The 27878-nt window shown below is 37.0% G+C and overlaps 1 protein-coding gene across 2 annotated transcripts in view; it reads left to right on the forward strand.

Annotated features, from left to right (window-relative positions):
• LOC130923394 (uncharacterized) overlaps positions 1–27878 on the forward strand; it is a 147212-nt gene that overhangs the window by 5019 nt on the left and 114315 nt on the right. For both annotated transcript variants that reach the window (XR_009064699.1, XM_057849072.1), the window contains exon 2: positions 2817–2869. The gene's annotated coding sequence lies outside the window, so the exon portion shown is untranslated. The remainder of the gene's footprint in view (positions 1–2816; positions 2870–27878) is intronic.

The following is a 27878-nucleotide window of genomic DNA, read 5'->3' on the forward strand; positions in this document are numbered from 1 at the left end:
TGAAGCAAGACCTCCCGGGACGAGATGAGGCATGAGGCAAGACGTCCCGGGACGAGATGAGGCAAAGACGGAGGCAAGATGTCTGGTCACTTCCTGGACAAGACGTCCCGGACAAGACGAGAGGCAAGACGTCCCGGAAAAGACGAGGCAAGATAACACATCCTGGACAAGACGAGATGTCCTGAAAAAGACTAGACAAGATAACATATCATGTGCAGGGGGGATGCGGGTGCGCCAGGGGTGGTCTGGGGCGGGGGTTGATCGGGGCCCTGGCGCTCCTCCTGCCCTGCAGCCGGTGGTTCTAGCGAACGGGGCCACGCCTGTGGGAGCCTGCCTCTTAATTCACGCACTCCTCACTTTGCACTGTAAATATCTTTCATGCTAGCACCTACATACTCATTCATTCCTCCGGGAAGAGTCGGGACGGGGCCATATAGTCCCGGCCTGGCTCCTTTGATTTTAAAGAATCACACACCAAGGTTGTAGGACGGATGGGACCTATTGAGGGAGGGGGGGGACATCATGGTTACCTCCTCACAGCAGGCCCAGCTGTTCCCGCACCTTTTTTAAAGCACCACACACATCATACTCCACGGGGGAGCTCCGGCAAAGGGCGTCGGGATGGGCGGCTGGATAGAAATTCCATGCAGCGGTCCCACTGCCCCAAGCTGAGCTCTTCTATTTTAATGCATACTTTGCACTACCCTCCCCACACAACCCCATCATGGTGCTGGGTAATGGCTGCCAGCCAGGCACCTGGCAGCCACAGTAATAGGGTGGTAGGTGGGTCCCACACTTTTTCTTGATGGCGTGGCTCCCCGGGCGTGGCCTCTCCTCTGCCTTGGCTGCCGGCCGCGGGAGTGCGGGGAGGTCGGGGCTCTGATCTCGCGCTGCCCTGCGGGGGCTCCTTTGCATTCTCCTGCTTCCGCCTTCCCCTCTCTTCTCTGCCAGGGTATCCGCACTGCGCTCCGTCACGGGTCGCTAGCTGGACGCCAGTGTGTCGTCTGCTCCGATGGGGGACCCTGCCCTGCCCTGGGGGCTTGGTGGGCCGTTGGGGGTCCTGTGGCCGTGGTTGGGGGGCTGCCACTTGTGGGCAGACGGGGGTGGGAGTGGGGTTGTTGGTGCATCCCCTTTTCCCATCCCTGAAGGCCAGTTGATGGGGGCGCTGGTGGCCTGGGGGACCACCCTGGAACCTAATTGTTTGATAGGTTAAATGATCAATGCAAAATAAATCTGTATTGATTTATACTTTCATGTGTATTGATTTAGGTGATACAACGTTCGATTCAAACATTTGTTTTAAACTACTAAAGAAAAAAAAACATTTTTGAAGTGCTAGTCCCTTTATTTAAAAAAAAACTGGGGGCTATACAAGAATGGGTCCACTTCTGGGGGACACTGGAGCACCCTTAGACTCAAACTAAATATGTGTAATATAAAAGTGATTTGAGAAAAAAATGAATAGGAAAAATATCTGTAATATCCAAGGACTAATCTAAATCTGAGGCAAGGGTGTAGGTTTGCATGGGGACATAGGGCCTCCCAGCATGCACTGCTGCCCGATAAAGGAATCTGATCTTCTAGCCAGATTACCAGAATCACGCCAGCCGAACCGCCCGCCCCGCGCTGGCGCAGCTCCAACGACCCGGCCAAAAAAACCAAACTCCGCGCATTCAGCTTAGTCTTTACCCCTTGTACTGACTCCATTCCGAAAGCTGGAAAAAGGCTTCGAAACACAAGTTAACAATTTATTCTGAGTCGACAGCAATCATACAGCACAGAGGGACCAGGGCGAGGATCCAACATCACCGTATCACAAGTCAACAAAAGGTTCCTGAGAAAAATGACAATGATTAGTTAAACATTGTCTTTTTGATGGCTCTTGCGGGGCGGGCTGTGGGCAGAAAGAAGGGTGTGTTTAGGCGTTGTTTAGTATTATTGTCAATTTGTGGATTGGACAGGAGGATTCGGGAGTTACTGTTGTCAGGGCAACGAGGGTTGTGGATTTTGCCACCTCAGCGTCAAAGGAGCTCTTGGAGTCTTATCAGTCGTGTTATCAGTTGGATATTGCGCGTTCTCCGGTGTTCCTTTTGTTGGGACAGGGCGTCCCGCCATTTGTTCTGGACTATCCGGGAGAACTGATTGCGAGAGTTGGTGGTGCAGACGTGTCGGTATCAATCTTGCTCAGTCGGTTGCATGACGTACTACACGTTGGGCTTCCGTGATAAGAAGGCGTCATGTATCTCTTGTGCACTATGTTTTGCTTGTTTTCCTTAAACTATGGTATAAGTGCAATTTATTTTATATTGGGTGTGTTAGAGTAATACAAACAGTCAAACAGTGAATTCGAAAAACGATACTATTCCCCGATTGATTATATTAAGTGTGTTAGAATAATGCAGTTAGACGGTGCCAACGAGAAAGCATGTCCCAGCAAATGAAACCGGTTTCATCCCAAGAGACGGACCAAAAAAGATCTCCGTCTCCGGGGATCCCTGGGAAAAGGAAGCTATTTGTTTCCTCTCTCGCACATAGGTCACACTCATCTTTTTTTGTTTTTCGCTTTCATGACATATGCACACACCCTCACAAGTCATAAGTCGAAAGCGGGGGTGTCTGAGGAAGTGAGAGATGACTCTGCTGGTACCGCACAGCTCATTGCTTTCAGTCTTTCCCTTTTCCTCCCGGTTTAGACGTCCCCTTCTCTTCTGGAAGACTCATCGTCTGTGTGTTTGTGTGTGCGTGGGAAGAAAATTGGCCTCCCACAGCATGATTAAAACATTCCTTCTGTCTTTTTCTTTCTGGGGCTCGTTCAGTTCTGAAGTCGGCAGCCTCCGCTCAACATCAAGACGATGAAGAGGCGCAAATGGTGAGTGAAAATCATTTCCAGGTTTTTTTGGGAGGGGGGTGAGCCTGATTGGGACACCCCAAAAGCCTGGTGGTGTGTGGCGTTGGGGTCATGTGATTGGTGGTGTCGTCATGGTTGAGTTTTTGTTGGTTGAAAGCAGTTTGCTAGTCTTGATAGCTCGTCTGTAATGTTATTTATTAGGGCTGTCAAACGATTAAAATTTTCAATGGAGTTAATTACAGCTTAAAAATTAATCGCAATTCAAACCAGCTATAAAATATGCCATATTTTTCTGTAAATTATTGTTGGAATGGAAAGATAAGACACAAGACGGATATATACATTCTACATATGGTACATAAGCACTGTGTTTATTATAACAATAAATCAACAAGATGGCATTAACATTAACATTCTGTTAAAGCGATCCATGGATAGAAAGACTTGTAGTTCTTAAAAGATAAATGTTAGTACATGTTATAGACATTTTATATTAAAACACCTCTTGATGTTTTTGTTTGATTAAAATTTGTCAAATTTTCAATCAAAAAATAAACTAGTAGCTCGCCATTGTTGATGTCAATAATTATTACACCATGCTCACTCATTGTACTAACCCATAAAATCAGTTGGACCCAAGCGCCAGCAGAGGGCGCCAAACACAAAAAAACAAGTAACAAGCGGGCATTACACTGCTGTCATTTTAATCTGAGCGGGGCATGTGCGTTAATTGCGTCAAACATTTTGACGTGATTAATTTAAAAAATGAATTACCGCCCGTTAACGCGATAATTTTGACAGCCCTATTATTTATTTAAAAAAAAAAAAGATTATTGGTAACTTCTGGGGTCCAGTTTTGACAAATGAATGATTTTGGACCTGGACCAAATTGCCGCTAATGTTCGCTTTCGTTGGATGATAGTAAGTTGCCAGCGTGATTTAAAAAAAAAAAAAAAAAAAAAAAAAAAAAAAACGCAATATTTCAAACCAACAAAAAGTTATTTTTGGACTATAGTGGTCCAAACAGTCAAATCTTAAAAACTAAACGTGTCTAATTTCTAGGAGTGTGCCATCTTAGGCATCCCACGATTCGATTCAATTACGATTCAGGGGTGCTACGGTTCGATTACTGAAACCTAACCCTTACTGAACGATGATCACGGTATTGACGATGATCGCGGTTATAGCGATTATCGATGCATCGTACATTACTAATTAATACAATAGCAAAACAAATTTATGTCCATTATTTAAAATATCCTAATGATTCAACAGGAACAATGGAAACATGCCCATACAACAAAAAGCTGCCCTTAGGCTGCGTTTCTGTTTATTTTTAACAAGAAAGTGCAAAAACATTAACCATTTTAAAGGGAGTACTTATTTCTCTCAACAATACAATAAAATTTACACAGATGGAATGAATTCCACATGTTCTGGAAACAAAGTGTCTTTAGAAATAAGCCTTCTTTGAACCAATATACTTTGTTTTCACAGATTTCTGTACTATTTCACATGTTTGTAGTGTTACCGCTGTACTTAATCATGGTTTTACACGTTCTGCATATTGCTAGCGAATCAGCTAATTAGCTTAGCGCTCGGCGCTAACTATTAACATCTCAAAAACGACAACAATAAAGGCTAAACAGTACAGGAGGGTTCCTGTACTCACCTCTTATAGATGCACACGGGTCTTAGCAACACACTCCGGACATTTTTTAATTGAAATGCCTTAAATCTACTGCTGCACATCTGAAAGACAAGGAGCAACGAACTATCTCTCTTCCCCTCTTGCTCTAAAAAATAACTTGCGCAGTGTCACGCTTCTGTACCTGCCTGTCTCATACACAAATGTATTTTCCAGTCTTTTAAAAAGGAGTAAATCTCTCTCAGTAACCGTGCGTGCGCCCGTTAACGGTGCCAGCGCGGCAGAGGTGTCTTGAATTTCGGTCTGCTACGAGCGGCTGCCATAAAGTTATGAGGGAAAATCCCTGTTTTTGAACCTTTTATGAATTGTAATTGAATCGTCACGTGTCGAATCGCAATGCATGTAATAATCGATTTTTTTTTTTTTTTTTTTTTACTCCTCTACTAATTTCATGAGCAGAACCATTTTGAAAACACGCTAATGGGGATTAAAGTTTGTGTAATAGTGGTCCAAGTCCTAGCAACTATCAAAATGAACAAATTAAAATAGTATACGTGTCCAATATCATACGCACAGCCAATTTGATACAAAACCAAAAAGGAATTAAATAAGTTTTATTTGCGCAATAGTGGTCCAAACAGCTGCCAAATATGGAAAAAAAAAACATTAGTAGCTAGTTTCATGAGCATAACCATTTTGAAAACACACAAATGGGGATTTAAAAAAAAAAAACATGTTTTTTGCAACAGTGGTCCAAATCCAAGCAACGGTCAAATATGAATAAATTTAAATAATTACAGTGTTTAACATAATGAGCAGAGCCATTTTGAAAACACACAAACAGCAACTTTAAAAAAAAAAAAAAAAAGTGCAATTGTGCTCCAAGTCCAAAGAACTATTAAATATGAACAAATTAAAATAATACAAATGTCTACTATCGTGAGCACAGTCATTTTAAAAACACACAAACCGCAATTTAAAAAAATGTTTTGCAATTGTGGTCCAAGTCCAAGCAACCTTAAAATATGAGCTAGTTAAAATAAGTGTCTATTATCATGAACATGGCCATTTTAAAAACACACAAACGGAAATGATTTAGAAAAAAAAGTTATCTTTGAGCAGTAGTAACCCAAGTCCAAATAACTGTCAAATATGAACAGATTAAAAATGATCATAAGTGTCTAATTTCATGAGCAAGACCATTTTGAAAACATACAAATGGGGTTAAAAAAAAAAAAGTGATCTTTTTGCTCATTCAGCTCCGTGGCGCACGCGTTGGGCTTCTGTGATAAGAAGGCATCATGTATCTCTTATGCCCTATATTCTGCTTGTTTGGTATAAGTGCTATTTATTTTATATTGGGTGTGTCAGTCGATCGGAAAATACGAGGAAAGATACTATTCTCTTCAAAACCTCCAAAATGTTTGGGTGGTTTTAGTTAAAGCAGATATTGTTTTTTCATCTGTGTGATTTTGACAGATCAGATCACTTTTGATGGTGAATTTATGCAGAAATGTGAGAAATTCCAAAAGGTTCTGATACTTTTCATACCACTGTATGAACAAATAAAAGTAGCATATCAATAACGTGTCCAGTTTCATGAGCATGACCATCTTGAAAACACACAAATTGGGATTTAAAACAAAAAAAACATGATTTTTTTTTTCAACAGTGGTCCAAGTTCAAGCAACCATCAAATATGAACCAATAAAAATAACAGAAGTGTCTATTTATTTATTTATTTTAAAAACACACAAACACACGTAAAACAAACAAAAAAAACTTTGTGCAGTAGTGGTCCAAGTTCAAGCAACCATAAAATATGAAAAAATCAAAATAAGGGTCTAATATATGAACGTGGCCATTTTATAAACAGAATAACATGAATTAAAACAGCCTTTGTGCAATAGTGGTCCAAGTTCAAATAACTGTCAAATATGAACAGATTAAAAATTATTATAAGTGTCAAATTTCATGAGGAAGACCATTTTGAAAACATACAAATGGGGATTTAAAAAAAAAAAAAAAAGTTATTTTCGCTCAGTCAGTTGCATGGCGCAAGCGTTGGCCATCCGTGATAAGAAGGCGTCATGTATCTCTTATACCTTATGGCAAATATATTCTGCTAGTTTTCCTTAAACCTTGGTATAAGTGCCATTTATTTAATATAAGGTGTGTCAGTCGATTGGAAAATGAGGAAAACATACTATTCTCTTCAAAACCTCCAAAATGTTTGGGTGGTTTTAGTTAAAGCAGATATTGTTTTTTCATCTGTGTGATTTTGACAGATCAGATCACTTTCGATGGTGATTTTATGCAGAAATGTGAGAAACCACTGTATGAACAAATAAAAGTAGCATATCAATAACGTGTCTAATTTCATGAGCATGACCATTTTAAAAACACACAAATTGGGATTTAAAAAAAACATGATTTTTTTTTTTTTCGACAGTGGTCCAAGTTCAAGCAAATATCAAATATGAACCAATAAAAAGTAACAAAAGTGTCTCATTTCATTTTGAAAACACACAAAAATGGGCTTTTAAAAAAACATGATTTCTGCAAGTCCAAACAGCCGTCAAACATGAAAATATAAAAATGATCGAATTCTAATCTAATGCAATGAGCATCACCAGTATGAAAACTCACAAATGGGGATTTAAAAAAACGTCATCTTTTTGCAACAGTGGTCCATGTCCAAACAGTGAAATATGAAAAAAATATATACATAACAAGTGTCTAATTTCATGTGCACAGCCATTTTGAAAACACACAAGTTCAAAAGTGAGTGGTGCCACTGAGTTAACAATCAGACAGTAAATTGTACTATATATCATCAAATTTAGAAATGGGAGTTGGCGCAATATCTCACTGAGGATTTGTACTTAGGCCACTCTTGGTTGGAGTTTTACTCTAGTGTTAATTTTAAAGCCCAATAAATCCTCATAAAGCTACTAAACCCTCCACGTGTAACCATTAAAAAGTTTTTGTAGGGGCGCCGGATGGAGAGAGAGCGTTAAAGTGAAAAGTGCAGGGGCGGGGCGGGCCAGGACACAGATGACTCAGTGGCCCTTGTTACCGTGTAGTTTCGGCACCAAACAGCCCCCGCGTTTGAGAGAATAGTGGCGATGTCACTTGAAAACGTCATCTCGGCACGCACTCGAGGGGTCCCAAGTGCAGTTCACCTAAAATTCTACTCAAGAAAAAGTGTTTTCATATTTTTTTTTATTAGATGATAACTGTTCTTAGAGTACTTTATGTTCAAATGAATTTCTGAATGTCGTTTTGAAGTATTTGTTCAAAAAAAAAAGGGACTTTGTAAATGTAATACTTGGTTAGAAATAAAAACCTATAGGTTTATTCAGTTACATCTTGATTTATTTACACATATTTGGTGTCATTTCTATTTATTACTGTATTCAAAAATTTTAAAAAATCTTTATTATTTTGATTTTTTTTTTGTTTTTGGGGAGAACTAGCATAAAGATAAAACTAAATTATTTCTTAACTCAAAATGCTTATTCATTTAAAAAAATAATGCTACAGTATTTCATTATCAACTTTTATTTATTCATTAAATGTTTTATATACAGTATGTGTATGTGTTTCAATAGAACTGTTCATACTGTGTGTGTATATTCGTATGTATGTTTAATATATATATGGCGGAAAACACAGACCAGACTGAAAAAGCAGTTTCTGCTCTTGCACTCTTTAAAAGAAACTGCTGTATTTTAAGCCAAAACAACTGCTGTGTTTGATAGAACAATATGCTGCCATAGCAGATTCATGGCGCATTAAGCCCCCGATCTATTTTCAATTTGTGGGTTACCCCGGAAACCCCCGTTTACAGACGTCGCGCAACTGCTTTTGTTTCAACCTAGCCATAAAAAGAAGGTAAGTAATTATATTTATTAATCAAAATGTCTGTCATTTTTATCTTAGCATCATCAATTGATGTCTAATATTTTGTTTAAAATAAAAAAAAAAAACCCTTAAAAAATATTCACTTGCGTATTTTAAACTTTTAAACAAATTAGATTAAAAAAAAAAAAAAAAAAAAAGAAAAAAAAGAAAGGGTGTCTGTAAAGAGTCACGGATATCTACCTCATAACTATCGCTTAATTGTATTTTTTTTGTTACTGTCGCATTTTCTCCGATATGTTTGATGATAAATAACTGATCCAAACAAAGAAAAATGATGGAAAAAAAAAAACGGTTTAAAAGGGTAAATATATGAAAAAAAAATCTTGACCACTCCTTGATGTCTGCGATTTCTACATCGCGACCCTTGTTATATGACTATTTTTCACCCATAAAATCCCCCAAAAATCCAGTTGTGGCCATTCACGGCTGTGTCTTGACACTCAGTGATAAATGCTACATGGAGTTTTTGGATCGAAAAGAGGTAAGTATGCGATAATATCTAGTTAAGGTCATGGCGTCTTTAATTCTGCTCTCGCCTCCAGTTAGGGTTTTGATGTGTAAATTAAAAAAAAAAAAAATTTTTTTAAATGCCATCCTGTTCAAAAATTTTCTTCCCCCAGAAAATTAAGATTTTAAGCTTTCCTATCACACATGCTTATCGGACAATTTTTAAGTTGGCCAAATTGGGGGTCTCAGAACAGTATTTCTAGTCATCTGAGCGTTTTCCGCCATATATGTATATACAGTGTATATACACACTGTATACTGTGTTTAGATACATGTAGTATTCGAATATTTTTGGCATTGACTTCATAATGATATTAATGGGGCGCTGGGCCAATTAATAGGGGGCCTGCATTTTTTGCGTGGCCGTCAAAGCTGACTGAGTGGAATCACTGACACGGAGTTTTTTTCGTTGAAAATTCTTGTGAATAAATGGTTAAATTCCTGAATTCTTTATAGATATGGACGTAAAACAGTCTCCATTCTTGGTTAAAATCAAAAGCAAAAAAAAAAACCCAAAAAAAAACAATGCAGTTAGCAATTTTTTAACGTTAATATGTCAAAGTACGATGCTAGTCTGTCAGTCAATGTTGCGGCCGCCATATGTCAACAGAGCTTTTCCGGTGAAAATTCTTGTGAATAAATGGTTAAATCCCTGAATTCTTTATAGATATGGACGTAAAACAGTCTCCATTCTTGGTTAAAAGCAAAAAAAAAAAACCTATCCACTTAGCAAATTTTTAACGTAAATATGTCAAAGTTCGATGCTAGTCTGTCAGTCAATGTGGCGGCCGCCATATGTCAACAGAGCTTTTCCAGTGAAAATTCTTGTGAATAAATGGCTAAATCCCTGAATTCTTTATAGATATGGACATAAAACAGTCTCGATTCTTGGTTAAACGCAAAAAAATAAAATAAATAAAATAAACGTGCAGTTAACATTTATTTTACGTAAATAAGTCGAAGTACAATGCTAGTATGTTAGTAAATATAGCTAGCGGCTGCCTGGTGTAAACAGAGCTTTTCTGGTGAAAATTCTTGTGACGAAATGCTTAAATCCCTGAATTCTTTATAGATATGGATGTAAAACAGTCTCCGTTCTTGGTTAAAAGCAAAGAAATAAACGTGCAGTTAGAGTTTATTTTACGTAAATATGTTGAAGTATGATGCACATCTGTTAGGGACTGTGACAGCCTCCATATGTAAACAGACAGGTGAAAATGTTTGTGAATAAATGCTTAAATCCCAGAATTCTTTATAGATTTGAACATAAAAAGGTATCCAATCTTGGTTCAAAGCAAAAAAAAAAAAAAACGTGCAGTTAGCATTTATTTTATGTAAATATGTCTAAGAATGATGATAGTTTGTTAGACAATGTGGCGGTAGCCTTACAACAAAAAGCTTTTTACGTTTTTATGTTTTACCCTTAATCCTCAAACAAATCACAATCCTTCTTGTTTGTATTTGGTACAGCTTTTGTACTTTTTTAACCTAAATCCAGCATTGGATCGCTGCATGCGTCGCTGCAACCATCTGCGAATAACTGAAGCGGATTGTGGGATGGCTTCCTACTTGAAGGCGTGGCGTAGTGAAGGTCCAATCTAACCGATCAATATCATTATGAAGTCTGATTTTTGGGGTTAGGGTTATTAACTTTTTTTTTTTTTTCACTTTTTCAAAAAATATATTGATGTGAGTATTTTAATTAAAAAAAAAAAAAAACATTTATTCAACTTGCTTTCATTTAAACTCTTATTTATAGGTTTTTAATCGTCTTGTGAACTCTGTGGCTCCTCCAGAAATTATTCATAGGGGTGGCCATATAGTGCCACTTAAAATCTTGGGGTGGCACACCAAAAACTAAAAGCCATAATTTCAGGTTTTTATTACGTTGTTGCAGTAAAAAGGCCAGAAGAAAACTATTAGAAAGCCATAAGGGCACGCCCACTGATATACTTTGGTACTGTGTTATATTTAATGTACTGCTGCAACAATTAATCGATTAACTCGAGTCATTCAATTTGAAAAAAGATTCGGAATTTTGCTGCTTTGAGTATTCGTGAGTAAAGTGTTTGCATTTAGTTTTATTGATTTGGGTGGATACATTACCCTCCAGTGGCAACATGAAAATGACATACCATAATTTTCGCACTATAAGCCGCCACCCACCAAATTTGGCACGAAAAATGCATTTGTACACAGATAAGCCCTACTGGACTATAAGCCGCAGCTGACCTCACTCTATTATGGGATATTTACACCAAAAGATATTAACCGGTACCACTTTATTTGACAGTAGCATCATACGACTGTCATAAGACCAAATGAACCACCATGAAGCTTTGAAGTGATTGGCTGCAAAGCTTCATTGCTTCAAGAAGCTTCATTTGGCCATCACTGCTTCCTTGGGGGAGACAATCAACCTTTGTTGTCACCTGCTGTCAACACTGTGTTTGTCCAACATGCCTCCTAGCATGCATTAGAGCGCTACAGATATAAATAACAATCAAAATTCATGTTCTGTGCTAATTATTTCTTCGGTTACTGTTCTAGTTGTTTCATTAATTACTAGTTATGTTATTTGATAACACTTTATTTGACAGTAGCGTCATAAGACTGTCATTAGACAATCATAATTATGACATGACAATGTCATGAGCATTAATGAATGCTTATAACAGATGTAATTTAGTGTTATCCGGCAAATTATATCACTTTTGAATAGATGTAAAAGACCCAAGCTGGACAAAAATGGAGTTAGCGACATAATTTGCCAGATGACACTTAATGGCATCTGTCGTAAGCATTCAGTAATGCCCACGATAGTGTCATGTCATTATTTTGACGGTCTTATGACAGTCTTATGACGCCGCTGTCAAATATAGTGTTACCTATTAACCCCAAAAATTCTACAAACAAGCCGCACTGAACTATAAGCCGCAGGATTCAAAATGAAGGAAAAAAGTAGCGGCTTATAGTCCGAAAATTACGGTAACTCATTTCACATGGCTGAATCCAGTTGCTCCCTGTTAAGACCAACATAAGCTAAGTTTTTGTTTGAACTAATGCTTTTTTTAATCCATTCGTAATTTAGGTAATAGGTATATTTAGCTATTTTTGTGGGAATATGTGTTTGAACCATTTGTTGACAGCACTGTAAAAAAAAAAAGTTAGCATTTTATAGCATTGAAGCTAGCAGACCTTTGCTATGTAAGTTAGCCAGTTGTTCTTTAATTGCACTTAGATCCTCAATTATTTTTTTATACCGTTTGAGGCTCAGCTCAGGTACTTTTTAAAAAAATGTTCCTTACCTGTTTACTCGATTATTCAAACTAACTAGTTCATTGATTAATTGACTACTAAAATAATTGATAGCTGCTCCCCTAATTTAGTTACTAATGATTTAATGTGCATAGTCCATCAAAGTCCAGTCAACATTTTGAGTTCCACAACAATTCTGCTTTATTGTGTTATGTATATATTAGGCATAAAGTGAACATTTAACAAAAGAGGGGGGGTCAGTGGGGTGGCCAGAAAATTTATTGGGGGGCCTTGGCTACCTCTGGCCACCCTCTGGTGGCGCCACTGTGAGTACTTGGATATTAAAATATTCACGTATGATCATGTGTAAAACAATAAAAAAAAAAAAAAAAAAAAGGGTACCTCCCTTTCCTATTTAGTCTATATTATTATTAACATCCAAATATTTAACTCGGATTATTTGCTGACTCGTTTGTTTGGGGAAAGTCAAAACCACCGCGCAGGCTGCCAGTAATGTGATGTCATGATACTGTTTGTGGCGTGAGACGTAGTAGTAGTAGTGTCACTTTTTGTCCGCTAGATGGAGACTCGTGTCCATATTTTCTGCTTGAACGTCTCTCCTAGTGCAAGGTCAATATTATTTCCACCGCGCGTAGTACTTGAAATAACGTATATATTTTTAAATACAGTACTCAGAATCAATTCAACTACCGACTTAACTGAATTGATTTTTCTATTATTTTTGTTTGTTTGCTTCGTGTTCACTTTTATAGCACAATAAAAATAACTCTTAATGGGAATGAGCACATAAAAACGCAACAGGATTTCATCACTTTTTTCGGCTAGCCTAATATATAATTATATTCTCAATTCTAATACATAATCAATGTTTGTTTATTTCTAAATGTTTGAATATTGCTTGTCCCACCACCACCACCTACTTTTTTTTTTTTTTTTTTTTTTAATATTTAGGCCGTAAAAGTACATTTCCTTCGTGGTTTAGGAGCTCATGATGTTAGCAAAATGTGAATAATATTGTTCTATCTAAATTATTTTCCCTCTTTGTATTAATTTTAAAACACTCGCGTTTTTATGGAAATGCTTCATTGTGGAATGAGTTTTTCAAAATCCCTATTTATTGTATTGAATGCGATTTTAAACGTTAAATGTGCCTGTTAAAAAAAAAAATCACGTTTACTTAGAGGTTATTTTAGGCAAAAAATGGTGAATATGTTTCTCATTTTTAAAAAGAAATTATGGAGTGAGGAAAAAAAAACAACCAATAAAATAACTTGCAGTTTGACAGCCGCGCGATGTAAAGTGAATTAAACTAAATAACCGCACATTTTAATTGTATTTTAAGAGTGTTAAAATACGCATTTTTATTTGTAATCACGTCGAAATCATTCTTTGTGTTTTAAATGCTCAGAGGTGTAAACGCCAAAATGACATGCGTTGAAGGCGCATAAACGGCGCGACTGTCATGAAAAGTCGAATAATTCATCACAAAACGACAGAAATGAAGGACAAAAACACTCGTATAAATTACAGTAATTTAAAAAAGAATCATTTTTCACTATGGAGGGCTTTTAAACACATTTTAGGTCCATATTTTCGAATTAAATCGCCTCTCCTGCGGTGTATTTCCCACGATAACCACGACCGACGACGTCGTTTTATCTACTCGAAACCGGAATGTACTCATAGCTTCTTCTTTTTGATCGTAAAAAGAAATCAAAAGCAAGTTCTTTAATCATTTATAGCCCCATAAACAACAAGAAGTTATTTGAAATGGAAGAAGATGTCGGTCTGATAAACCTCCTGACTGTGTATATGACATAGATGTGAATTGAGGTTCGATGCGTTTCTATATTCAAAATATTAACGCTTGCAAAAAAAATGTAATACAGGGATCACACGTTTATCAATGTAGAGACAATCCGCGAAGTAGTATCACTCCCTCATTTTTAACATGCATTTTTTTGTGTATACAGTATGCTGTATAATATCAATAAGTGTATATAAAACCCTATATGCGTATGTTATCGTTTAAAGAATACTTTGAAACACGTAATAAAATCTTAATAATATCAATAACATCCATAAAAATGTATCAATATTACGTACTGTATATTGATTCTCCCTAGTATGATACGTGCGGGTGTGTACGTGTACATACATAGGTAGATCTAAATCTGAATATATATTTGTGTGTGTGAATACAGACATAAATACATGTTTTTGTGTATATACGTATAATAACATCTATTTAGTATTTTAAATTTACGTAAATTACGTTAAATCAAACGTCCTGTACTTTATTTTTACTGTTCGCAAACTTTAATTTGTTTCAATGTTTTTTTTTTTTTTTTTTTTTTTTTATGATTAGAAGGCGACCTTGAGTGCCAGAAAGACACCTTCAAATAAAATGTATTATTATTAATATTAATACAGTAAGTCTATATAAAACCCCATAAATGCACATGCAATAATAACGTTAAAGAATACTTTGCATATCAATAAAATATTACTAATACATAAAATAATGTATATGACTAATATGTACTGTACATTCATTCTCTCCCTCATATGATGTGTTCGTGTACATACATGCGTAGATGTTAACGTGTACATTCATGTTTTTAGAACTTTTATTCATATAACATACAGTATGTACATATTTTTGTATACATATATATGTGTGTATGTGTGATACCTGTATACTGTAGTGTCACCCCTCCATTTTATTTAGAAACATTTTTTGTGTACATATGTATAATATCAATAAGTATGTAAAACCCTATAAATTGCATATGTAATAAGTCTGAAACATGCCAATAATATATTAATAATACACACAAAAAAAATATGAATTATAGGTACTGTACATTCATTCTCTCACACTCATGATACGTGTGTAAGTGTACATACATACATAGATGTTAATAAAGTGTACGGACGTAAATGTTTTTAGAACTGTTATTCTTAAAACATATATGCAGGTGGGTTTGTATATGTCGATGCGCGTATGTGTGGTATGTATACACATCCCAATTTTTTTATCTAATTTTTTGTGTGTATATACGTATATCAGTAGGTGTATATGAAACCCCATAAATGCATATGCAATAATAAGAACAAAGTATAGTTTGACGCATGTCAAAAAAATATTAATACATAAAATAATGTATAAATAATACGTACTGTACATTCATTCTCACTCATATGATACATGTGTGTAATGTTTTTGCATGCGTAGATGTTAAAGTGCACATAAATGTTTTTAGAACTCTTATAACATTATAAATACTGTATGTATGTGTTTTTGTATATGTGTATGCATGCGTGTACTGAATGTATGTCTATACACAGTGATTCTTTGCTAATCGCTGTTAATGGGGACCAGAACTGACCACGTAAAGTGAAAAACCGCAAAGTAGTGAACCCCCCCATTTTTGACATACATTTTTTTGTGCATATGGCGGAAAACACTCATGTGACTTGAAGTTCCGCTCTGAGCACCCTAATTTGGCCAAATTAAAAAAATGTCTGATATGCATGTGTGATAAATCATTGGAAAGCTTAAAATCTCAATTTTCTGGGGGAAGAAAAATTTTGAACATGAGGGCATTTAAAGGAAAAAAAAAAAAATGTTTTTTTTAAACAGCAAAACCCCATCTGGAGGTGAGAGCATGCGAGAGCAGAATTGAAGACACCATGACCTTAACTAGATATTATCGCGTACTTATCTCGTTTCGATCCAAAACTCTATGTAGCATGTATCACTGAGTGTCAAGACACACCTGTGAATGGCCACAGCTGGATTTTTGGGGGATTTTATGGGTGAAACATGGTAATATAACAAGGGTTGCGATGTAGAAATTGCTGACATCAAGGAGTGGTCGAGATGTTCTTTTTCATATATTTACCCTTTTAAACGTTTTTTTTTTCCTTTAATTTTTCTTTGTTCAGAACAATTATTTATCATCTAAAATATTGGGGAAAATACGACAGTAACGGAAAAAATACAATTAAACGATAGTTATGAGGTAGAAATCCGTGACTTTTTTTTTTTTTTTTTACAGACGCAATTTGTTTAAAAGTTTAAAATAAGCGAGTGAATCATTTTTTTTAAAGTTTTTTTTTTTTTTAAACTAAATATTAGACATCAATTAATGATTCTTAGATGAAAATGTCAGACATTTCGAGTGATTACTTACCTTTTCATGGCTAGGTTGAAATAAAAGTGGTTGCGCGACGTCTGTAAACAGGGGTTTCCAGGGTAAAACGGACACATTAAAAATAGTTCAGGGACTTAATGCACCATGAATCTGCTATTGCAGCATATAGACATATTGTTCTATCAAACGCAACAGTTCTTTTGGCGTAAAATACAGCAGTTTATTTTAAGGAGGCGTGCAAGAGCAGAAACTGCCTTTTCAGTCTTGTCTGTGTTTTCCGCCATATATAATATAAAACCCTATAGTACATAATACATGTTGTCACTAGAACATTAAAACGAGTTTGAAACATGCAAATGAAATATAAATAACCTATGTAAAAAATTATACATACTGCACATAATTCTCTCACTCTCTCTCATGATGCGTGTGTGTGTGTAAGTGTACATACACACGAAGATATAAATCGAATATTCTTATAACAAGATATTTATAACAAGATTAAAAATCTGCAATGTAGCAAGGGATCAGTGCATTATCGATTTTGTGCTTCAGTGTTGCAAACTTGTAAGAACGAGCCTCATTATGTCCATTTGTGAATATGATGAGCTTTTCAAAGTTGCCATATACTTGATTTCACTTGAAATCAGCATCCAGAGAAGAGTCGTGTTCATCTATACTTGTGTATATAGAAGGAACTTTATCTTTGTGTGTGTTCGTTCCCTATGGACTCCAAAACGGCTGGGCGGATTTTCACAGTTGTACTTAATTTCTGTGAGTGTTCATAGATGGGTTTAATCTCCGTAGGCCTCCATTTAGTGTGGAAAATGAATTCCAAACTCCAATTAAGACTGGAGCGCGATCACGCAGAGTTATTATGAATGATGCTGATTACATCCAATTAATCATCAGCCTACACGGTAATAAACATGCTTCTTGTTAAAAATGTCAATTAGCTAACAATGGATTAAATTCAGTGAATTTGAATGTCAAATGGAATAGAATAGAATAGCCCTTTATTGTCATTGTACAGTTGTACAATGAAATTGTGGAGCATCTCCATTTACAGTGCAGGACAAGTAAAAAAAAAATCTCAAAAGTGACTTGCAAGAATAAAGTATACAATCTAAATAAATATAAAATGTGTTTTAGGTCTATGTTCAGGCAGTGCACGTAATTGAAGTGAAGTAGCTGGAGTTGACAGTGAAGGCAGTCAATATTGCACATTAATATTGCATGTAAATAATTATTGCACATAGAATTCGCTTGAATAGAAGTTAACCCTTTATTGCCAAACGTATCACATTTGATACACCTAAAATTTCATGATTTTGAGACGAATTCAGAATTTTGACATTTCTTTTTGGGAAAAAAAAAAAAATGATGGATGCAAGTCAACACATGCATCTGCAGGTTCCATGAGAAAAAGAAACAGGATTTAGCAAGGTTAACCGATATTAGAGCGCTTATTACAGATTCATTTTGACTTTTCTTTTTACAAATTTGAAAAAAAGGTTTTATTAGGACCTTATTTTTCAAATTTTTGGATTCTCTGATGATTGCCTCATGTTGCAGGTATTTAAGGGTTAAGTAGCCGCAGTGGAGAGTGAGGCATTGAATATTGCACATAGTAAGTATTGCACATAGTATATTGCATGTAAATGAATATTGGACATATTGATGTTCAGGGTAGAGATGGCTTTAGCAAAGAAACTCTTCCTCAATCTGTTTGTTCTTGCTTTTGAACATCTATGGTGTCTCCCAGAGGAGAGCAGATCAAACAGCTGGAAACCAGATGTGAGCTGTCCTTGAGGATGTTTAGAGCTCTGCGGAGGCATCTGGAAGAGTAGATGTCCATCAGGGAGGGGAGAGGACAGCCAATGATTCTCTGCGCTACCTTGACTGTCCTCTGAAGCCTCTGCCTGTCTGCGGCAGTGCAGCTTCCGTACCAGGTGGAAATGCAGGTTCTCAGTGGATGAGTGGTAGAAAACCAGCAGCAGCTTCCTATCCAGCTTGTTCTTCCTGAGAACTCGCAGGATGCACAGACGCTGCTGAGCTTTCTTTATGATAACTGTTATGTTTGCTGTCCATGAGAGGGCATCTGAGATCTGGACTCCCAGGAACCTAAAGGTGTGGACCCTCTCCACACACTCGCCGTTGATGTACAGGGGCGGCGGGTCGGTACAGTTCCTCCTGAAGTCCATGATAACCTCTTTGGTTTTGGTGGTGTTCAGGGCCATGTTGTCGTCTGAGCACCAGGCTGAGAGTTTGTGGACTTCCTTTCTGTACGGTGCCTTATATTTCTGTGAGATTAGTCTAACCACTGTGGTGTCATCAGCAAACTTGACGATGGTGTTGCTACTGTGGAGTGGACTGCAGTCGTTGGTGTAGAGGCAGTACAGGGGGCTCAGCGCGCAGCCCTGTGGTGAGCCGGTGCTCATTGTGCGGGTGGAAGAATGGTGGGGCCAAGTCTTACAGTCTGTGGTCTGTTGATCCAGGAGCATGTGAGGGGGGAGGCCCAGGATGTCCAGCTTTGTAATGATAATGTCAGGGATGATTGTGTTAAATGCAGAACTATGATCCACAAAGAGCATCCTGGGATTGGGAAATGGAATAAAAAAACCCGAGAATCTTGTCGACTCTACTAGTGGGTTCGCCGCCGACACATTACCTCCCGATAGTGCGCCACACACATATACTGTACACACACTTGAAGGGAAGCGGCCTGGGAGAGAAGGAAGAGTGCGGAAAAATCGAGACAGGATAAAGGCAGTCTGTTACCGTGAAGGACGAATAAACTAAATCACTGGGTTGGTGTACTGATCGGGTTGGAAGTGCGTCTGACTGATAAATGTACAAATTTGAATGTGCTGTGATGATACACTGTGGTTTTGAGTACTCTGCAACAAGATGCTGGATTTTGTTTAAAAAAATTACCATTTCCCGGAATATTACAAAGGGATTCATTTCTGCTAGATATTCATACTATAGCGACTATTATTTGTTACACCTGCAATGGTTCATGGGTAGAAGTGGCAACCATGACTGTAAGCAATACTTGCTGTTATGATATGGTGATCTGGCTGGGGGACAAGAGCAGCAAATGTGAAACATTAAAATGTCTTATTCTTCCCGACGCCACTCGTCACGATACTGTACAAAGTGATTAGACCCCAGTTGTATTTATAATCTGCTTGATTTCTTTCTTTTTTTTTTTTTTCAACAAAAACTGGCTGAATATTGCCACAATCATACTGCTTTGTGAGTGTGTTACATCTGTGAATCAATAATTTGATATTAAAAACCCCTCTTAATATAGTCGTTTGAATGATTTGGAAAATTAGTTTAACCACTAGGTCGCCATTGTTGTTGCACGGCCACATAGCCACGCTGCCGGACTTCCACAGTGTCACTCTTTTAACTATATACAGTGTATCACAAAAGTGAGAACACCCCTCACATTTCTGCAGATATTTAAGGATATCTTTTCATGGGACAACGTTGACAAAATGACACTTTGACACAATGAAAAGTAGTCTGTGTGCAGCTTGTACGTATAATAGAGTTGATTTATTTTCCCCTCAAAATAACTCGAAATGTAGCCATCAATATCTAAACCCCTGGCAACAAAAGTGAGTACACCCCTTAGAAACTACATCCCTAAATGTACAAATTGAGTACTGCATGTCATTTTCCCTCCAAAATGTCATGTGACTCGTTACAGGAGTGCTGTCAACATTGCTGCAGAGATGGAAGAGGTGGGGGGTCAGCTTGTTAGTGCTCAGACCATACGCCGTACTCTACATCAAATTGGTGTGCATGGCTGTCACCCCAGGAGGAAGCCTCATCTGAAGACGGTACACAAGAAAGTCCACAAACAGTTTGCTGAAGACATGTCAACAAAGCACATGGATTACTGGAACCGTGTCCTATTGTCTGATGTGACGAAGATTAATTTGTTTGGTTCCGATGGTCTCAAGCATGTGTGGCGGCGATCAGGTGAGGAGTACAAAGATAAATGTGTCATGCCTACAGTCAAGCATGGTGGTGGGAATGACTCCTCCCCACCACCTCTTCAATCTCTGCAGCAATGCTGCCAGCACTCCTGTAACGAATCACGTGACATTTTGGTGGGAAAATGACAAGCAGTACTCAAATTGTACATTTAGGGATGTCGTTTCTAAGGGGTGTACTCACTTTTGTTGCCAGGGGTTTAGATATTAATGGCTATATTTTGAGTTATTTTGAGGGGAAAATAAATCAACTCTATTATATAAGCTGCACACACACTACTTTTCATTGTGTCAAAGTGTCATTTTGTCAGTGTTGTCCCATGAAAACATGTATTTGCAGAAATGCAAGGGGTGTACTCACTTTTGTGATACACTGTAAGCATGTCGTCGGTTCTGCTCTTCCAATTTGAACCCGGGCCTAACATTAATCAGTAGGACAGCCCTGTCGAAATTTCACAAAACAAGCAGCAAAAGCAAATTGAACAGGAAAGACGAGAGTAGCGTTCATGTGAGGTCAACAGTTATAATTTAAAAAAATATATATTAATGAAGTTATACTTTATAGTAAGGTGATTTATATTACTTTTTTTCCCCAAATGTCAACAAGAACACAGTTATGTAGAGGTGTACTTCAAATAATTTTACAGACAAATTACCACAAAACGTTTTCATCTTCCTGGGGGGGTTCGCAATAGAAAATGGAAAATGAAATTGAGAAGCACTGCATTACACAAACCCAAGGAAACCTGCTCTAAACTGCTAGCCATTCCTTAAATGTTTTATTAATGTACATTTGATGCTAATTTAGATTTTATATGCTTAATGAATGTTTACAGGTTACTAGGTTTATAGTCTACATTTTTTAAAGGCCATGCATAGTCATGAAGGCTTCAAGACATGTCGATTTAACCTTAAGTATTATTGCAAACCAACTTGAGGGGAAAATACATTTAATTTACATAGGTAAAGAACTCCTTGAGGTTATACTAGGTTATGTAAGGCCTTCTGTCTGACGTCATATACATCTCCCTCCATAAAAGGTTTTGTATTTATTTTAATACACGTCAAAGTTCTCACTTTTGACTTTCTGCTAACTATTACAACACACACTTGACGAAATTTTTACAAATTCATAGGGATAGGCAACATGGCCTCTAATTGTAATCATGATATTTCGAGAAAATTTGCAATGATAATATTCCTGGGAATATAAATGATGAGAAATAGGTCATTTCTGCTTCCGCAATGTTTAAGCCAACCTTGTTTTATGCGATTACACAAAAAATACCACACTTTGACCCTGAAACCTTCATTTTTGACTAAAAATGGTGTCAATCGTTTGCCCTGTAAAATTGTTTTGTTTGCACTGCAACGTTTAAAAAATAAATCATTTTTGTTTATTTATTTATTTTTAGATATTCTGTTTTTAATTAGTAGCAATGATGTCACATAACTCATCATTTGGTGCAGAATGGACCTGAAGTAGTGCCATTCGTCTGTGCTACATTTGTGCTATAGACCCTACTCACCGACGTCACAGAATGACGTGTCGCTGTATCCGGCCGGCATATTGTCAGTCTCTGTTTAGCCCTATTCTCAATGGTTTCAATTAGTCGTTCAGTTTATAGAGCAATTTAGGGCTGCAGCTATCGAATGTTTTAGTAATCGAGTAATCTGATAAAACAAATATATTTTCAGGTGAAGAGCAATTATAAATATACATGAGAAAACAAGACATTTCATCTAATCTTGAACCATTTTCAGTCAATCAATGTCTTTATTTTCGATGTATATAGTTGAAAACAGCCAACAATTGCATCTCAGATGTAACTAGAATTAAAAAAAAAAAAAAAAGACTAATTCACTGCTTTCACTCAAAAAACTTTTAGATCTTATTAAAAAAAAAAAAAAAAATATATATATATCTTACCTAAAAATGCCGTTGCGCTTGATAACACACATCACTTAAAAGTTAGGTATTTTTCCCACGTGTTTCAATTGAATTTCTCTTTGTGTCAAGCCATTTTTAAGTTCTAGTTAACTTTTAAGTTAGTCTAAACTGTAAGTCCTGATAGGATTTTGAGTTTTTGCAGTGTTCAAAATAAATGTATGATACAGGCTGTATTGGAGCACATTAGGGACCAGTGCTACTTGGTGTTTTATCCAGCAATGACCACTGAGCTAAAATTGATAGTTAGCATGATTAAGTTTTTATTTGACACCCTCATCACACCACAATGCTATGTTATGTTAAAGCCTGTATGTAAGACACGTTAGCCACGGATCGACAGTGGTCATAATTAATTAAAACCTAGCCCTCCACAGGGCTAACGTTACGTGAGCTAGTAGCGACAGTAACGTTAATCTTATTTATTAGCGCTTAGCGCTCTTTATTAGTGCTTAGCGCTCTACTGCTTTAAGATGGCGGCTGTTTACAATGTGCATCTAGTTCAACATACATGTGATCTCTATGAGACTCATCAGACGCTACCTGTACCAACGTAGCATCGTGCGGGCTAGTATTTAGCAACGTCGGCGTCGTTTGTGGCGGCTGTTGGCTGCAGTAAGTTTTTTTTTTTTCCTTCTTCCTCTGCGCACGTGACAGCACGTTGTCCCGCATTAAAAGTAGTTCGAGCAAAACGTGATGCTTAGAGCTGTCAAACTAAACGATTACTCGAGGTGAATAAAATTACTCGGATCAGTTTTTAAACTCGAGTTACTCGAGTTGCTCGAGGACTCGTTTCAGCTCTAGAGCAATTCATGGAAGCCCCAGTGCTTTCAGACGCTGTAAACTCATTGGATGCGTTGCAAAAAAGGCGTTATGTGGAAAAGCTTCAGTCTATCCATTTGCCAGATCCATATTTGATGCCTAAATCGATATTTTTCGACCCGCTGTCTTCGCCCTCTCTGCCTGACATCTGCTACCCTGATATCTACAACTATCTTGTCCACACAAAATCAACCTATTCTCACGAAAGTTTGAAAAACTTTAAGAGCAGCACTCTAAGACACGCTGACATGTACGACATTATAGGGAAAATACGCAGCGAGAAATTATAGCAACTAGAAGCTAGTTTAATTTCACAGCAGCAGTATTTCGCAAGAGCCCGAGTGTCGAAAGAGAACGCCACAAAGGCGAGTTTGTTTAAATTATGAATTAATGAAAAAAAAATAAAGCAAATGTGACACACAGAAGGGCTTGCTAAAATTTGTTTAAATATATTGTTCTATGTAAATCAGCCAAGGTAGCCCCCCGCATTTTTACCACACCAAATCTGGCCCCCTTTGCAAAAGGATTGGACACACCTGTTTAACTGATGATCCGTAGACGAAGCCAGCTTCTTTCACTTGGTACCAGCTAAATATTATTCAAAATGTAATGATGGTGGAAGAAATAAGCATCTTGAATTTGAAACTATGTTGTCGGCGATTAGCCTCGCAATGATCTTAATTGTGGTTGTCAGCCCAAAACCCTCTAAATATATATTAAATGCATCTTACCAGATATAAAATGACTACTACATAATCCGTGGTAATCGTTTGGAGCCCAGTTTTCTCGTCGAATTGCAGCAGTCCATCTCGCTCTCCTCTCCGGGTCTCTCGGAATACGGTAGAACTTCAAGTCTTCTCTGTTATTGCAACCAACCGCCACACACGCCTTCACCATTTTGATTATTAATGTTAACGAGCAGAAAAACACGCCATAATAGGAGGAATTTACGTAGCGGTAATGCGTCAAAACGACGAGTAGACGGACAATATGGCGCGGAGGCGTGGTTGTGACGTCATGTGAGTAGGGTCTATAGAAAGCTGTTTGTGCTGCTATCGTGTTATAAATATTGAGGTACAGTGATCCATCGCTACTTCGCGCTTGAAACATCGCGTCCCTCAGTCCATTGCGGATTTTTTTTTCCAATTAAAAAATAAGGGTTTTATAGAGATGTCTCATCAGGTCACGTACAGCCTCTCACTCTCCCTCCTGAGCGTTTCTTTCACACCAGGCAGCTGCAGCTTGTTAAAGTAAACGATGAGTGACAAGGGAGCTGCTTTGAAGTGGCCGGACAACTATCTTTCAAAGGCCGCCGCCTCGTTTAACTTTTTAAACATTGGCTGTAGTTGCTATGGCAACTCATTGTGTTGTGTCGTGTGCTGTTCTAAGCAGCATGAGTTGATTTGAGAGGACTCACTCAATGAAAAATTTATATATATGGCGGAAAACACTCTGGTCACTTGAAGTTCTGCTCTGAGACCCCCAATTTGGCCAAATTTAAAAATTGTCCTATATGCATGAGCAATTCATCATTGGAAAGCTTAAAATCTCAATTTTCTGGGAGAAGAAAAATTTTGAACCGGTGGGCATTTAAAAAACCCCAAGACAAAACATTTTTTAAATGGCAAAACCCTAACTGGAGGCGAAAGCACGAGAGAGCATAATTAAAGATGCCATGATTTTAAAGAGATATTAACGCGTACTTACCTCTTTTCGATCCAAAAACTCCATTTAGCATGTATCACCGAGTGTCAAGACACAGCTGTGAATGGCCACAGCCAGATTTTATTTATTTATTTATTTTTTAAATGAGTGAAACATGGTAATATAACAAGTATCGCGATGCAGAAATCGCAGACATCAAGGAGCGGTCGAGATTTTCATTTTCATATATTTGCCCTTTTAAACTTTTTTTTTTTTTTTTTCAATTTTTCTTTGTTTAGATCGATAATTTATCTAAAATATTGGGAAAATGCGACAGTAACGAAAAAAATACAATTAAGGGATAGTTATGAGGTAGATATTAGTGACTTTTTTTACAGACGCCATTTTTTTCATTCTGATGTAATTTGTTTAAAAGTTTAAAATATGAAGTGAATAATTTTTTTAAGTCTTTTTTTTTTTTTTTTTCAAACGAAATATGAGACATCAATTAATGATTCTAAGCTAAGAATGACAGACATTTCGAATAATAAATACGATTAATTACCTTCTTTTTAGGTCCTGGTTGAAACAAAAGCGGTTGCGCGGCATCTGTAAATGAGGGTTTCCAGGGTAAAACAGACAAATAAAAAATAGTTCGGGGACTTAATGTGCCATGAATCTGCTATGGCGGCATATATGTATTCAAATATTGTTCTATCAAACACAACAGTTGTTTTGGCTTAAAATACAGCAGTTTCTTTTAAAGAAGAGTGCAAGAGCAGAAACTGCTTTTTCAGCCTTGTCTGTTTTCCCCCCATAGACAGTATATATTAAACTAAGTGAAATGATGTGTATGTATCTTTCCAATGCTAAATCTGAATAAATAAATACATTTAACATACAAAAAATGTATATATATATATATTAGGGCTGTCAAACGATTAAAATTTTTAATCGAGTTAAATACAGCTTAAAAATTAATTAATCGTAATTAATCGCAATTCAAACCATCTATAAAATATGCCATATTTTTCTGTAAATTATTGTTGGAATGGAAAGATAAGACAAGATGGATATATACTTTCAACATACGGTACATAAGGACTGTATTTGTTTATTATAACAATAAATCAACAAGATGGCATTAACATTATTAACATTCTGTTAAAGTGATCCATGGATAGAAAGACTTGTAGTTCTTAAAAGATGAATATTAGTACAAGTTATAGAAATGTTATATTAAAACGCCTCTTAATGTTTTCGTTTTAATAAAATTTGTAAAATTTTCAATCAAAAAATAAACTAGTAGCCCTATTCTGTCCTCAATGTGTGTGAGTACACAAATTGACATAGCGAACATAAGTTCCAAAAAGAAATCAGACGGTGTGGCAAAGTTGCATGGGCTTTACTGAAGTCATCTCTTTTTGACAGGAGCATGTTGCTTGTATTTTTGTAAAACTGAAAATAACAAGGCAATATGTCAATAACTTGCATAAATCACAAAATAACATAAAATGTACACACACGTGTCCATTTGAGCAGTAGCACTAGCCAATTAGCTCACAAGCATCTAACAATGTAACTGCATTTCAGCATATATGTGAACAAATTCAAATACACATCATCAATAACTATCTAATGCTCATGAATATAAACAAAGGAGGAATATAACTCACAAGCGATGCATGTATTAGACACAAACAGTGTGATGGGGCTATGAGAACTGCCACTGAATACTGGATGCGGACGTTAGCTGGTTTAAATAGCACTGTCTATTAGTGTGAGTTCGCGTCGACATATAATCACGTCAGAAAAGTGCGCCGAAACCCAAATAATCAGCTGCACTGAATCGCCAGCAGAGGGCGACATTACGCCATATAACATGTGCAAGTCACACCCAAGCGCCAGCAGAGGGCGGAAAAACTCCATAAAACACAATTAACAAGTTGGCCTTTCACTGTACTGACATTTAAATCTGTCTGAGTGGGCCTAGTGCGTTAATTGCGTCAAATATTTTAACGTGATTAATTAAAAAAATTAATTAACGCCCGTTAACGCGATAATTTTGACAGGCCTAATATATATACAGTATAATTTTTTAATGTAAATAAGCTACACCTCTACTTCGTGGATTTCGATTATCCCGAGGTGAGGGGGGTAGTCCGCATTAACTGCGAAAAACGAGGGATCTCTGTATTCAGTTCAAATAATGACATCACTCACAGCTACCTTTTACTGTAAAATGGACCTGAAGTGGTGTCCTTCGTTTGTGCTACGTTTGTGCTTTATAATTTTTTGTTTGTGCTGCCACAGTTTTGCAGTTATTACAAATATTTTTTTTGGGGGGGGGGAATAGCACAGGATTGTTTGAGTTGGTGACGTTATTACTACAACATAAAAAACGAAACATTTAATATCGATGAAACCGCGTTTGTTTGTAGTGGTGATGTCATCAATTAAAAAAATGTGTAATACCTATAAAACCGTAGCAGCGCAAACCAACATTTTTAACACAACAAATAAAAGGTGTCTTTTCCGAGTCCGGGGGAGTCGAACTCTTGATGACCTAAAAATTAAAAAAAAAAAATGTAATAACTGCAAAATTGTGGTAGCACAAACAATTTTTAGCACAAATGAACGACACCACTTCGAGTTGATTTTGCGAGTAACGTCATTACTCGAAATGAGTATCTCAACATCTATAAACGATAGCAACACAAACAAATGTTTGTAGCACAAACAAACGGCACCACTTCAGGTCATGTACAGTATAAGTAAATGGGGGGGCTGCGAAACATTAGCACCACAAATTAAAAGCAGAATATCTACAAAACCCTTGCAGCACAAACAAACATTTTTACAGCACAAACAATTGACACCATTTTTTGCCATTTTTATTCAAAATGGGGAGCCGGTTGACCTCAGATCGACCTAGAAAAGAATTGTAAACATCTCAAAAACAATAGCCCCACAAACGATTGATATAATTTTTAAATGAATTTTCGTCTTGTAGGGGGCCAACTTCACAGTGGTCATGATGAGACGTTTTTCATCATACCAATGGTGTTGTTTTAGCGGCGTA

This window comes from Corythoichthys intestinalis, chromosome 10 (assembly GCF_030265065.1).
Source record: "Corythoichthys intestinalis isolate RoL2023-P3 chromosome 10, ASM3026506v1, whole genome shotgun sequence".
Taxonomy (NCBI): domain Eukaryota; kingdom Metazoa; phylum Chordata; class Actinopteri; order Syngnathiformes; family Syngnathidae; genus Corythoichthys; species Corythoichthys intestinalis.